The sequence below is a fragment of the Varroa destructor genome, unplaced genomic scaffold (genome assembly GCF_002443255.2).
Source record: "Varroa destructor unplaced genomic scaffold, Vdes_3.0 BEIS01000002.1, whole genome shotgun sequence".
Classification (NCBI taxonomy): domain Eukaryota; kingdom Metazoa; phylum Arthropoda; class Arachnida; order Mesostigmata; family Varroidae; genus Varroa; species Varroa destructor.
In genome coordinates, this window is record NW_019211455.1 from 41,615,819 (window position 1) to 41,631,384 (window position 15,566).

General features: G+C 36.4%; 3 long non-coding RNA genes across 3 annotated transcripts; 1 reads left to right on the top strand and 2 right to left on the bottom strand.

Annotated features, from left to right (window-relative positions):
• Positions 1–6,683: 6,683 nt before the first annotated feature.
• Positions 6,684–11,815, bottom strand: LOC111244894 (uncharacterized). Its single transcript, XR_002671110.2, has 3 exons — positions 11,603–11,815; positions 7,919–8,097; positions 6,684–7,740 (listed from the first exon to the last, which is right to left on the bottom strand). It is a non-coding gene; the product is annotated as an uncharacterized LOC111244894 (long non-coding RNA).
• Positions 9,943–12,503, top strand: LOC147757819 (uncharacterized). The gene is made up of 4 exons (XR_015320549.1): positions 9,943–10,297; positions 10,735–10,933; positions 11,357–11,551; positions 11,992–12,503. It is a non-coding gene; the product is annotated as an uncharacterized LOC147757819 (long non-coding RNA).
• A 687-nt stretch (positions 12,504–13,190) lies between these two features.
• On the bottom strand, positions 13,191–14,704 carry LOC147757820 (uncharacterized). Its single transcript, XR_015320550.1, has 3 exons — positions 14,573–14,704; positions 13,614–13,723; positions 13,191–13,318 (listed from the first exon to the last, which is right to left on the bottom strand). It is a non-coding gene; the product is annotated as an uncharacterized LOC147757820 (long non-coding RNA).
• Between the last annotated feature and the right edge of the window lie 862 nt (positions 14,705–15,566).

The window sequence follows — 15,566 nt, forward strand, 5'->3', positions numbered from 1 at the left end:
AACCGGAATGAGCACTTTGTCCTTGGCATCTTCAACACTTAAGCCGTCGGCATAAAATTTACATTAAACGCACTCAGAATTGAATATCCTAGTAAATATTAATCGGGAGGCCACAGGAAGATTGAAGATGATTACAGAGCACTTCTTCTCGTATCTGTTACAAAATGCGTGAACATTAAATCTCCTATTAGTTTTCCTTTGCGTCTATCACATCATTATATCGAATTTTTTCATTACGTTGGGAATACATTTCGACTTATATGCATGAGATGCAAAAAAATGCAATATATTTCACTTAAATGAGATAAATTGCATTTTTATAAATGTAAATAAAAATATTGAATTTAAATAAATGTGTCTACAAAATGTTAAATATGTTTATCAAAATATTTATATACAGAATAAATTATCACAATCTTGATAATTTTTAATAATATTTCATAATTATTCACAACTTTATATTCAGATTATTACTAAAACATTTTATTTACTTTGATAATTTATGGGGTTATTCTTGATAATGTTCTTAGTTGTATTTGCAAGCACACAAATGCTTTAAAAAAATGCTCCAGTTTTACAAAAATTACTCCAAAGTTTTTCCCTATTTTTGATCATTGACCGCTTTGATGTAGTTACAGCAACCTATATTACGAGAGCATACAATGCAGTCTGTGTAAAAAAGTTATTATTCATTTTGTGACATACAAAGTTATCTGCTTGGCTCTATATTAATTAGAAGTTGAATGAGGCGTCAATAGAAGCAATGCAGGGCTTGTTTCAACGATGATAGAAAATTGGTCTTTGAATAAAATTATAATAATGTGTATAAGTAAGTGAATATTGGATCGTCACTATTAGCCTTGTCTTCGAACTTAGAAATTTTTGTTGGATTTATTCGATATCCCTGTTATAAGCCTCGCTATATCCTCTCGCCGATTTCCTTCAGAATCTTTTGTGATTTTCAATTTTTCATTTGGTAAATGCGTTAATGGTTTTGTTTCAAACACCTCTTTAATAGACTTAATAGACGTAATGTAATTTCGATCTATCAGAGTGCAGTATATATTTAAGACCGCTGGACAGAAAGATCGACTCCGGAAAACTTTGGCTCTATTGTTCTTTCATGGTTAAGTGAATATATAACTTGGAACATGGGCACAACTTTTCAATATAGATTTCTTCTGATGACGCTTTTCTATATTATTTTAGCTTACACATGACCATTTAAATAATTCTGAGAAACTCATATTTACAAATGTAAAATGTTTGTGTGGACTAGTCATAAAATAGACGCGCTCCCCTGAATGGCAAAACAAGCACTAGTATTTCGTCGACGACACGGCGACGACGAAGAAGACCTCTTTAATAAAAGGCAGTCGGGGCGCCCTAAAGCCCAGGGAAGGCTTACCTTAATGACTTGATTATATATACAACAAGGATACGGATCCGACGGGGCATTCGGCCATCTCTTTATACGGTATAAGGTAGGCTAAAACTGGGCATTGTCACGCCCATGGTTTCCGCTGCCAAATAAGATGAGTCTTAAGGTTAGTCTGTGTTCATAAGTATTGTCCTTGCCTGTATCTATTTTAAGTTGTTATTTCTTGAATTGCATGACCCTTCTCTGCGCAGGTGCTTATAAAGGTCAGTAGAGTTCACATGTTGAAATGAATATTTTGATGTGCAATGACCATTTCATATCGTGCTGTTGGCATTTTAACATGAGCATTCGATTATAATAAATTCCCTGCGGTGCAGTCAACGAACCTGCAGCTTTTCATGTCGCTGCCATATCCAACACACCATACTCAACCTGGACATCAAGTTCCATCGTGACGCCTTTGCGCAATCTCCACAGGGACCTGTCCACGGTATGATCTACACACACATGCAGTTATAATAAATATCGACATTAATTAACCTACCCTTCAAGATCGAAGTAATGATACCGTCTCTGCCCCTCTGTCCAGGGTAAAGGAATAGTTCGGTGTATCGCCGAAAAAATAAACGGATCTACACCGAAGACTTGTTCTTTAAGCCAGGCTATAATATGTGAGAAGTATTTGGATTGCTGCTTCTGTTTGAAACAACGGCGCCATCTTGGACTCTCAACGTGAGAGAACACCATGATGTAACTGTTCCATACCCTTGGGAATAGCACGGTCAAGCAGAATAAGTGCATCCCGCCGCCAGTGAACGTTTTCCATTTCCGTATCGAAACTGACGTTGATGTAACTCAGCTATTTTTCCAGCTAAACGTCCCAAAGGATCAGAGCGCGACTACCCTCTCAACGCCTGACGGTAATCGCAGTCAATTGGCTCATTTGTGTTGTATTGTTCGACTGAAAATGTATTCTTTTTTAGGTCCGTAGCAATTTTTTCAGTACGTGTTTTTGTTTGTACAGAGTTAAGCACAATTAATTGAGTCTTCCGCGTATGAAACATTTATAAACGATATGGAGCTCTAAGCATGCAAATTCGTTTCTTAAGAGATTATTGAAATAGGTGATATCTCCAGTTTCAGTGAGGTGCAGTTAGAATATACCATATTAAATGTACAGTATGTGATATAAAGCTAACAAAATTTCATCAAAATTTAAATGCGCCTATTGAGTGGACACTGCCTATCGTTTTAAAGGACATTGATAAACCATTTACACGTTATTTAATTTTCTGGTTTCCCGGGAAACTAAGAAATCGGAACATCGCTATGCGAACGGATATACGGTATAGTAGAAGTAAAACTGCCTGCACTTTCATTGCATTCAGCATTCATGTAAAAATAACCAATAATAACTTTTCGCATCAAAATAGCCTTAATATTTCTTTAAAAAAATATTTGTCTTGTGTACTAGATCTAAAATAATACATTTGATATGTATAAAGTGCTTTCAGCTTTTTCGCCTCTAGTTTGATGTTTCTAGTTTCTGTACTGACGTATGATACCGTCATTGCCGGCGTATGATGAAATAACGTTTTTTCTTTTCTTTTAATGATAAAACATTTCACAACATGCATAGTAATTATTAGCTGAAAAGAGCTATAAAACGTTCACAAATTTAACTTGAACTGGTCTTTATATTTTACGTTTTGTATTTAAGTTTCATTTTAGTTGTTATAATATCAAACTGACAAACCAACAAAGTATTCATTATCGAGCAAACATAGGTTCTAATAATAAAAATATACGTTTTTCGTAGTATACAAATAGGTACAGGCTAACTCTATGGCAAGTGTTTTGTTTTGAGTTCACTGTTGTCATCAGTCCATTTCTATTAATATAGGTAGAGATAACAACACGTACGATTTCCATAACGTCGTAATAGAGATGCGGTATTTCTTCTCTTACAGTGCGTTGCCCGTTCAGCGAATACCAGATCGTTTCCATAGAAAAGTTTCAGATTCAAGAAAAAATTGCTTAATAATGTAATAAAGTTTTATATATATATATATATATATATATATATATAATATAACGAACTCGGTCAATGGGAAAGTCCTTTATGAGGTATAAGAGAATAATCGTAATACTAATTTTTAGAAAAAATCGGGGCTTGATCAAAATTTCTACGGCTTTAACTTATAGAAACTGTTCCCATAAATTTAGAAAATCTCATATCTTCCCAATTAGTAATCCGCTTGACTGAAGCAAAAATTCAGCTTAGATACCGCGCGTCTGAATCGGACTGTTCTGCTATAGGATTGCGCTTTTGTTACAGCGCTCGCGAGACTACGGGTTTCAATCCGCAGCAAGCTCGTTGATACGGGGCGTAGCTATCATTTATATGCACAATATCCTGAAAATATGTCTAAAAATGCTCTGTGAATGTGAGCTATCCAGGATTACAAACCACAGTAACATGAGCATCACCTTTCTGTAGTGGACTATCGCACGTATTCACAACATAAAGATGACGCTGAAAATGGAAATACTTAAGAAGCCGCTTCCTACCATTAATTATCTGCAACAGTTGTCAGTTATCTTAGCTAGCGGCAGATCAAATAGGATGCTGCCCAATCAAGTCGATCAAAACATTCTCTATATAGAAGTTAACGGCCAGTTTGAACATTATTAATTGCAAAGTGAATCGCCCAAATAAGGTCTAACGGCTAGTCTTTCCTTTAGGCCTCTTTGAGCCGTTGCATCTTTGCAATTTTTCGCCTGCTATCAAATCAAAATTCAATTCCATTCTAATTTCTTGTGTACAGCGACATAGTCTAGCGACACCTTAACGAGTTAAAAACACGCAACGTCACTGGGCGCTAAATATTTATTTGTTATTAAATTATTAAATTAAATTAAAGGATTAAAGAATATTTTCAAAACGACTACGTAATGGTAGTTCGAGTTGTGATTGCAGTGGATAGTGTTTATATCGAGTAAATAAGATTCTAAAGAATGACACTTTTAGCACATACAAATAACGTTGTCAAAATACCTTTTTTTTTTGTTTTTTTAGATATAATCTCAATAACAACTTTACATACAAACAGAGTTTACATACTCCACCTTATAATATAAAATATATACACAAGCTGCAAAGGTTGAGTGAAAGAGTTAAGTATACTCACTGTTAATTTCAAACCAACCCTGGAGAGCCTTATATGTTCAAAAAGAATCCATATGATCCTTCGTCGTAGTGAGTGAATACAGCCTGAGTCACATGGGAAAACACATGGAGGACGTAAGGTGAGTTCATGAAAATAACTAGCCGCATGACCACTTAAATGGATTTCGGGATGTTCTGATAAGAAACATGACGATGCATGGTCGTATGTTTGCAGCGTAAAGTTGAGATTGAGGGTATCCGCGCGAGCCTCATCATAGTACAGGAATTTCATTAGGGTACTCAGTGAAGGAAGGAAAACGGTGTATCTTATTGTTGTTCATCAAAAATAGATTTTCTATTTAAGAAAGCAGATGTGAGTTGGAATTTTTGAATGGCCTTGCCTATTCTATTGAAGGTAATATCGGACGTAATTTTTATATATTTTAAAAGAAAAACAAAAATTTAAAGGGACGATATATTAAAGGGACGATGGGATAGTTTAACAATTAATTCATTAGTTAGATAAGTAGCAAAGAGAAATCTGCACAAATATTAATCGGTTTTATTTGTAGCTTTGGGTAGATCTAAACATACGCGATGTCAAATTAAAAGAATAATTAAGAGTAGACAATCCTATTGATCTAACAAATCATGTCAATTTGAGAGAGTAGATTTTAGAAAGAAATAATATAAAACGTAGTCATAAAATAAGAAAAACATAGAATAGCTCTAAAATTTACGAGATAATAAATAATACGAGATATTGAGAAAACTTCATACTGGCCTATGGATTATTCGGACCCATATCCTATAAAGACTATAATATACGTTTACTTAAACTACTATTCTACAGTAATTGTCTTTTGCGATTTTCATGTCAAAGATCATTGTTATTATACGGGGTAAACAAGGAGCAGGTATTGTAATAGTTTGGAAAAGATTTCATTTATTAATCCAATTACAGCCAACACATCTGAACCTACCAGATTTATAACTTTTCTTAACACTACGCTATCATAGAACGCCCCTACAATTCATCTCGCCCAAGAGAACAATAACCTCCTGATGACCGTACGCGCAGTAATTCAACTTTCAGGCCTGCTATATAACTACTACATCTTGATCTAGAAAATCTAAGATTTGACCTATCTAGTTAATTACAAAAGAATCATATTATATCAAATGAATTTGTTGCGTCACCGGAAATCGGTTCAAACCAGAAATTTCTACCCTTTCCTTTTCTCTGTTTATTTTTTATATTATTATTATGACAATGTATGTATACAAAGTCATGCGTTTAAAGTGGAGAACACCTTTGCAGGCTGTTTGTTATATCGAGCGTGTGTCAGTCTGCTCTGAGTAACATCAGACTAATTTTTTTTTAAAAATAAAACAACAAACTCGTCGCGGCGGATAACACCGCGTCTTTGTCGAAATCCGATCAAAGATCACCTATCATTCAATCTTTTTGAGTAAGACCAATCCCCGCTAAGGTTTATAACTTTCTTCTTTACCCTAAATTGTCAAATTACATTGCTACCATTTTGTATTCGGCTTCTGAAAAGCCCGAGAAAAATTTCCGTAAGACAAGCCGGAAGATCCTTATGGGGTTCAAATTGGCGAGGCTTGAAAATTAATCAAAAAGCTATATTCGCTTGGGTTTGTTACTGAAAGTGATGGTCGCGTTAGGAAAGAGAATATCTATTACCGACTGGGTCGTTCATATAGGCTCTAATAGTCAGTCTTTTTGTGCATTTTTGAGAGTTTTTTTTCCATCTTTTGAACTTTTTGGCCATCTTAGCCTTTATATTTTTAAGACTTTTTTTCGCTATAACTTCGCTAAGACTTAATTTCGCTATAATTTTTCATAGCTACATTTTAGCAAGTTTCTACTTACCGATATCGTTTAGTACAAAGTCACTATTAAAAACTTATTATCGGGCGAAAAAAGGAGATTAATGTTTTCGAAATGACTAGTTAGTGGTAATTATAAGGGTGGTACTGAATAACTATGACCGTGAGAAATCAGACTTTTAAACTTCATTGAAATGTTTGTTATTCAAAAACAGTCTCAGAAAAAAGTATCAGAGAAATCTTTATATATAAAGTTTTCCACCATCACTTATTCACCGCTTCCACAGATCTTGGTTATTTACCTCTGCCAAGATTGAAAATTGCAGAAAAAATATCGTATTCACAACCTACAATATTTTTCTCGAGAATTCTGAAATCAACATGGTTACTTTCGACGTGAACTGAAAAAGTAATCATGGCTTATAACGTTCTTTATTTACATAAATGTTGACCCATATATATTGCGTCTGAAGGGTCTCCGTGCGTAAAAGAAACTTTTTGTAATAGTTAAGTTTTCTATAGACGCAGTATTATTGGAGATGCATTGCTTTTAAGGTTGGAGCTTGATGAAACCCTTTCGCTTCAATGGCGGGTCTTTTAAAATATCCTAGTTGGACTTACATTTTTCAACTTTGCTAGTGAAGCCACATTAATGCTTCAATTCGAGAAGACAGAAACTGGGTTTAAAATATAATGTCGTACACCGCTCAAAATCCATGCCTATAGTTTCAACGTAAATAGCAAAATTACCACACATTCGAATTGACGTATACTTGCAAATATGTTGCTATGTCAATTTCTGTGTAAAGAAGTTACCCTTTCGAAATGACAAAATAATGGGAGCACTCAAACCGCACAAGAAAAATTACTTCTTCTGTGGCAGGATTTCAGTAAGTCACGATTATCCGATTCTCGTGTTTACTAGAATTGTTCTCCGAGGAGCTTTCTGAGCATCCTGTTGTACAGTCCATATGCCGCTATTGCTAACGGTCGTGGAAAATTGGCTACCGAAACGGGTAATTGTGTCGTGCGTATGATCGCTGATTTGTGAAACGCTGTTGCGGAACTGCCTGTCAAAATAGGCCACGGTGACGCGAACTCTCGATAGCGCGTCTTAAGAGACGACCTTCCAGTCCAGTAGGGCCTTGCAGTGTTCTTGAAATATTCCAGTAGTAGTAGTAGAGGTAGCAATAATGCTTTAATAATAACATAGATTACTCTGATTGTTAAGGGAAATAAGTCGACTGATACAAACATTCCGTTTTAGCAGGAAACTTGATGCAATCATACTTCAGTACACTTCGTCAGTTACTACTTTTGTTAAGAACTCTCCGCGCTGGAAATAACCAAATTTTTGCAAGAATTAAATACTATGTAAATCGCTTGTTTTTTTGTCAGCACAACCAGGACGCGTATAGATAGACACGTACAGTCCACGTTTAGCTAGAGTTTGACAATGACGACAGTCTTATGTTACGTTATCACCTGGCTAGTCAGTTGCAAAAGATACTAACCTTTAGATCTCCGAAAATGTCTTGTAATGCCGTTGAGTTTAACTGGCCAAGGGCTCGGATATCGATCTGGTTCTGCGCGAGGAACTACTGCATCTGTCTTAGCAGATTCATTTGGGTACCATTGAAATTAAAAAATTCCCCTATGTTTAGTGAGTCGGACAAAGGAGCCGTGGCGAACCCTGTCGAATAACGGCAGGAAATAGGCTCTTAGCAATGTTTTGTGACGAAGTAAACTATTGTATAAAACTACTATTCCTTTCAATTGGTTGAGCTGCACAAGAGTTACAGGTCCACTAAGACAATCGAGTGATCTGAAGGAAATCAGCGGGGTTGTAGCATCTTTATCTGATGTGTAAAGATGCAAATAAGGAGAGAGGTTTCTGAAGGGTGGACATATTTTCCTGCAAATAAAGTAAGCTTTACAGAAATGAGCTGAAGCTGGTGACTAAAAGCTGGCTTGCTTATGAAAGAGATGTATTGATCTTTGGCTGTGGTTCGTCATTCGGTAACAGTGTCACTATTCCGAGTTCCACGAACAACCACAGACTATGGGCGACATCTTCGTGACGGTCGTCTGAAGTTCTGCTTACACTCCTTCAGAAAACGCTGCTTACGACTGCGACTTATCTACAATGGTTATACATATGAAAGAAATCATAGACTGAATGGCTGAGTCATAGCTGCCTTAGAGTGAGAGTTCTCACTATAAAATGTTGACAAATTTGCAGACACACTTATTTCATTCGAAACGTTAAAATATAGGTTCGTCATGACCTTCGGAATCATTGTGCACTCTTAGGTAATCTTTACGATATTCTGGGCGCACTTCAATGCAGTGACCTCGTCTGATCGAAGTCGACATCCGATACATGGGTGTATGAGTAGGTCTTGTGCAAAGGTACTGTTATTCGTTCTATTTGTAAGTACGTGCGAGATTTTGATTCGCAATGACGATGGCTCAAGGTGCGATCGGCATAAGAAAACTTAAGGAGTCACTGGACAACTTCGAAGATAGCGTATCCGAATGTTTTGAGCTGAAGTCTGTAAATTAAGTGCATTCTTTTCTGCGAAACCAAAAATCGTGAGCCCTTCTGCATTAACCAGTTTAGTAGTCGTTTGTAATGTGAAAAGGACGATAGAAGTTTGCGCTGTTGACAGTGTAAAAAAAAGGAAGGAGAACTTTGGCAACTCATTTATCAGCACGGTGATCCTAATAGCAGTTCCACGATGGTTAGCATTTCTAGCATTTGTGGCCTCCGTCGCTGTTTTTGTGGTGGCAACGACGGGTTATTGCGCAATACCATTTATAATTGGTGCAAAAGTTCGCCAGATAAGAATGAATCTTCTTCTTATAGCGAAAATCTGTATCTGAAATGGCCGTTGTTCATAGTGTAGTTTTCACGAAGTATTTCTGAGAACAGCGAGGCATTAGATTTGAGACAGGCGTTTGCCAATCGAAACTTAAACGATCTTTGAACTAACTTAAATTGACCTACGTAAATTTCCTCTTAGTTAGCGCCGTCTTCAGGTGATTGTTTGGCAAAACGAATACTAAAAACCTTTGGCACCCAAATAAAATAGTAACTAATAAATTGAATTACGTTATTTTATTGCAACCCACAAATGTTATGTTGTATTATGAACCATTACATCAATTTAAAACCATCATCAAGATATGCTTTATTAAGGCAGTAGGATTTTTGATATATGCCTTCTGTGGCCTCCAAGCGTTGTGTGCCAGTTAAGAACTGGATTCGTTTATGGGTCATAATATGGCTCACTTCTGCTATATATTATACGGTGGAACTGGAATAACTAGTTTCTACTTTCGCAAATGTCCGGCAACCTGAATATGCTTATCACTTGTATACTGATGGACGTTACTTAATGAGATAGTGCCTGTCAGTGTTATTGATTTAGCGCCTCACTTAGTCAGACCAACAACCTATTATTATGCGTATTAATATGACGACACAGGCAATTTGTGCCCGTTATTATTTGGCTTCATGCTAGAAAAGATAATTTATATTTATTTATTGCTGAATTAGTAATCAATGTTATTTAGTGCATTTAACGTGTAGTATTGCAAAATTATCTATTGAAAAGTTATTATACGAGACAGTCTTCAACGGAAATATGTAATTAATCTATTTGTTTTTATCTGAATTTGCAACAAATATGTCTTATTGAGGACGGTCCAGCTGTATCGAAGTGGGCAGATATAAAAGTTCCCGTTTATTTTTCAGTGTTTATGTTCAATATGAACAACTCAGATGCTTTTGCAGCTGGAGAAAAGCCTATTCTACAGGAATTCGGCCCATATGTCTATCGGCAAAATCGGCGCAAGCTTTACCAGGCACACTGACAAATGTATCGTAGGTAAATCCGCTGTAGCATCACTCAGTGGATTGGAAGAAAGAAATCTAAGAACTGTGGTTCGAGCCGCACCACTGACACAAATACTACACAATTCGCGTCAGTAATAAAAAGATAATATTTTTAAGTATCGTGATATATTTCGGCGACCTTTATATATATATATATATATATATATATATATATATATATATATATATACACTGATAATTATACGACAAACGGTTTTAATTGTTGCAATCTAAAGATCAATCTTGAATGACAAACTTCCTATGCACATGCACTCACGAATCAATTACTAGAGACGTTCGCCGTTTTTGACGAAACAATCATAGACAATCTGTACCATTTACAGCAATACATCAAGAGTAAGACAATACGTCCAGAATCTTTGTTTACTTTTAAAGCACAAACACAACAATGTTTCATTTTGCCTATAGGTAACATACAGGGACTTCAAGTCATACCACTTCGTTCTCGGGTATTCGAAGGGCACTCCAAATGACCGACTATACGCGGTAAATGTGCTCCTAGTGGCCACGGATAAACTGGTCAAGGCAAGACTACCCGGGTATACTGTGAAGTCCTTGCTACGACTGATGCTTGAGAGCCTCATCAATAAGCACAATTAAAAGCTTGGTAACCGCAGTTTGTGTATTTGTTCTGAGCAACGCAACTAAAAGCCAGATTTAGCGACATACACGTATGTGTGAGCTAATCGGTTTCTTAGGATACTGCAAAGTTTCTTGGGTTGGATAATAATTGACTCCTTTGTAAATACGCCCGGTGTGAACTCAATGAATGCTCTAAATAATGAATGATAAGATAATGACATGATGAGGGCAAGTTATGTTAGTTAGAATCTGCCTAAGCAGGCGGACTCGGATATTGCTTAGATACATAGGAGATGTTATGCTCTTTTCTCTATGCTACTCGCGCTTTTTTCACGACATTTTGCATACCTATTGAAATTCTAGAAGGAGCCCCTCTAGGTTGTAATTATTATTAGTATAATTACTATACATATTTCCGAAAACCTATAACTTGGGTTTGTTCTTTCAGTTGTTCAATGCAAAGGCAAGAAAAATGCTCTTCGATGGTTACGCGCTACCGACGATTCCTGAACTGACCAAACTTGGCTCCTTATTCATGCTCAATATTAAGACGCTTGCAGCTAACAGATTTGGCTTGTTATACAGTCGGAACAGGAGTCGGAAATTATCCCTTTAACAAGGTCCTCGCATAGAATAACCGAACGTAGGTTTATGTTTTACACGAAAATAAATTCACTAGTAGATTAATACTCACCATAAGCCATGCAATTTTTAGAAGACTGGAAAGTCCCATCTAGTAGGACAGCAGCCATAAATCGAAGACTATCTTGTTGTATAGGGCGAAGGTATAGGGCGGAAGTAAACTTCTATTTGTAGATTTTTGTAGGATCATGTAAATTTTTCGAACAGATTAGTAATGGAAATGGTCGTATTTGTTTTGATATAAGGAAACTTTCACATTTCCTATTTTGAGCTAAACTTCAAACCAATAAAACGTTCTTTATCCATCCTTCCACTATATTTATCATTCTTTACAATTTATAAAAGAAATCTGCAGTTCTTTACATTATCCCTATTAATCGGATGTACCGAATTTCTCTGAAATATATCGGTGTACATTATCTGTTTATTCGGTTATTGTAGGCCATTAAATTTCTAGCAGACGAATTACTGCGACGAGATCAACGGAACCGCTAAAGGATAATTCTCGCCTTTCGTTCGAACTGACCCTGTCGATCGATCTATTTCGTATACGAAATAGAGACATATGTGAAATCTATTAAAACAAAACGGTAAAGAACATAGAGTGCTTAATTAAAGTCAGCAAAGTCTAGCTATATTAGTTTGTCTCTTGTCAGAAAGGTAAAACATGCCATTTCAAGGCACGTTTTATATATTACGGAGGGAACAATAATTTTTTGGCAGCTTGAGAGTCTTTATTTTATATCTGTTTAAGTAACGAAAAAATAAGATATAGTGAACATAAGAGTAAAAAAAATTAGATGAGGACCCTTAAACAGTTACAACTTAGATCCTTAAACAAACTGTTAGGAAGCCTTTGCCTGCCCGTTCTGTATATTTTTATTGAAAAATTGCTACCAAATTTATCTATAAACTTCACCGGTTATTAGTTACCTTATTTTAGAGTGCAACGTTACAAAAAGCTACTTTGTTCACAGTTCCTGTCTCGGTTTTTGCCTATGGTGAACAATAGTCAGAAAATAAATGCTTTTAGGACACGAGCGATCGATGTCATACCATTGAGTACGCATCAAGGAAGTGCACCGATTATGCTTTCGGCCCGACACTTTTACCTGGGTGACACAAACCTTATTCAGGCCGTCGGGGGACTACGGCAAATACACGAAACGTTTCTAGGCGTGCAAACGGTACAAAAAATGTAGCATGAATGCGCATTTAAAAAAATTTATTTTTTCGCTGACCTGTACTTCAAGGATTAGTTGGTATGTGTATTTCGCTCACTACTGATATCCCAATAAGACCTCCATGCAACCCGTCAGTGGATAGTTAAAACCCTTTTCCAAAAACAAAACGGATTATGTTTTTAGGCAGGAGCATTTAATAGTTGCTCTCGTGGCATCTAATATAATGTTGTGTAATAACAGTTTATTAAGCATTTACTATTTCCTTTAAGGTTTTATTTCGATTCTTTAAAGAGTCCGAATAAAATTATAATAGTCTTTGAAAAAACTTTGCATACTAGAGGGTCGTATTTTTTTTATATATAATTGAACGTTTAGAAAAATATAAAGAAATTTGGAAAAACGTTGGAGCCATTATATTTTGACTAAGTTATACAGGATAGAAATTAGATATGCTGTTTTAATCGACCAAATAAATTATACATTACCCGTAATTGTTGACAGATGAAATCAGCTTTGTTGTTCTTCGACTTCTTATTTGTTGCATTATGGGAATGTAAAATACTGATCCGGCTCGTTCCCCAAACCTACAACGTTTGCAGAACACGAAATTAGTTCTGCGTGTTACAAAGCGTCCCGAAATCAATGTCGATCCCCGGAGGGGTGATCTGCTTTAGTAAGGTTTATTTAATTTTATATGATAAAATAGTCTTAAAATGACGTACTGTTTTCTTTTGCAAATATAGGTCGTACGATCATTGTGGTATGAATAGTCATTTGATTGCAACTTTCTGCAAGTGCCATATTGTCTTATCCAACTATTCAATATTCCCAATAAAGCTTGCGAATTCTTGCATAAGCGTGCAATAATTTAATACTCACCCATATGCGCGGACGATTTCCCCTTTTGAATCTCCTCGTGTCCAAGATTTACTAACTTGAATCTTTCTACCTTTTCAACACCCTTGTGAACGTGCTCAATAGAATAATGCCTACAGCATAGGTGGAAGAGGTTAGTATAATTTACTTTTTAGGATGTTTCGCTTGGCTTACCATATTTTAAGAAAAAAAAAGAACGAGGCTCAACAGAATGTCAATATTCAAGCTGGAGCCTCCTATAACATCCTGAAGATCCGTTCAGTGCATTTTAAGAAATCGACGTGTTTCCAACTGCCCTCAGTCAGGTTCTGCGACAAGTTGATTTTTTTCTTGGGGGTTTCCAGCCAGCTTAATCCGGGAGCCCACAAAAATTCAGTCAGTCATATCCGACAAAGTTCTCGTAGCAATGAGAGTCACTCTTTAATTATCACATTATAAGTATTTATAAGTGACAAAAAAATGTTCTCAATATACGCTACGTTTTACTTTCGCATCTAACTATCGTATATAATCTTCTGGCAAAACGTTTTTAAGTGATAAAGTACACACGCATATTTCTAACAATAAGTCTTAAAGCTTCGTAAAGCAGTCTTTCGAAGTGAGGCTGATTGAATGGCACTAAACGCCGGTTGACAGATAGTTGCACGCCACTTCGATACGCAGCTTAGGTATTACGTCGTGAAGCCTCTATCGACAAAAGGGGTAGTCCCCAAACGAAAAATAAATAATCGTTTCTTCTCTTTGTATATATAACAAAATGATAATTGAATCAGTTTACATGTACAGAGTCGGGCAGAGCTATCTTAGTTTGGCACTTCGCAGCTTGAGAGTTTTCCAATAACTTTTTTATTTTTACTACAGTTTTGCTACATGCACACTCTCGTTCTACTCTTCTTTGCTAGACCCTCGGGCTGTTAAGCGATTTTTGCTACACCCTGTATATTATACACATAACACCTAACCTTCGTTCCGTCTTTTTCGCCAGTCAATGGAGGCGTCATGGTCGATGACAGAAGCCCTTAGAGAGAGATTGGTTCTGCCCCAGACAATGGGAAAACAGATTTCTGCCATGATGGCTGTTGGTGGCATTATCGGATCGATCACAGCTTTAATCATAGTCACTGCACAAAAAACCAGTACCTCGAAGACTGTTAAATTTCCGTCGTCATTCTAGATCAATCGAGACGGCTAGAAAAAAAAAGCTATCGCGAACGGAGCCTCTTTAGGTTGGAATCGAGGCCTAACCATCTCGAGATAACGAACTGAAAGCGAGAATAGGCTCAGCTGACACAATACCTTCGTTGCTACTATATATGAACATACTCTAAGCCCCCTACACCGAATTGTATAGCCCCCCTACACCGAATTGTTGCTCTTTCAGCAAGTGAACCCTGCGTGTAGGTGCCCATGAACCGATAAATACACCGCACATCAAGTTGGAAATTGTCTCTGGCTTGCATGCGCGATACACACAAGCACAATGGGAAAAACACTTCGTATGAAAGGAACCAGAGCGAATGTTAACAATAAAAAACCACAACATAAAGAAGTGGAAAATGGAATTAAGCAATTCTGTCACTTTGTTTTTATTGTTGTGCCGTTTAGCCACTCCATGTCAATTCAAAAGTAAATCTACGACTGCCAAAACATATCTAAATAAACCTAAGTAAATATTACACGCAAATAGAAAGGATTTTTCAATTGGAAACTGTATAGTAAACGGGTTGGCGCGTAAGCGAAAGCTATTGTAAGCTAGATGCAATTTTTGCAACCCTTTCTTAGGTTACTCTCCTCTGCTTTTGTGAGGTCAGTTCGAAAGCAAGTAAATACGACGGCGGAAAGTATTGAACAGTTTGCAAGTGGCTTTGTTCGACTACATATTACTTTTTTGATAATCTATTCTTTAACAATTTTTTTTTTGTCCCTGGTGTAAGTATTGATTCCGTACTCCAAAAT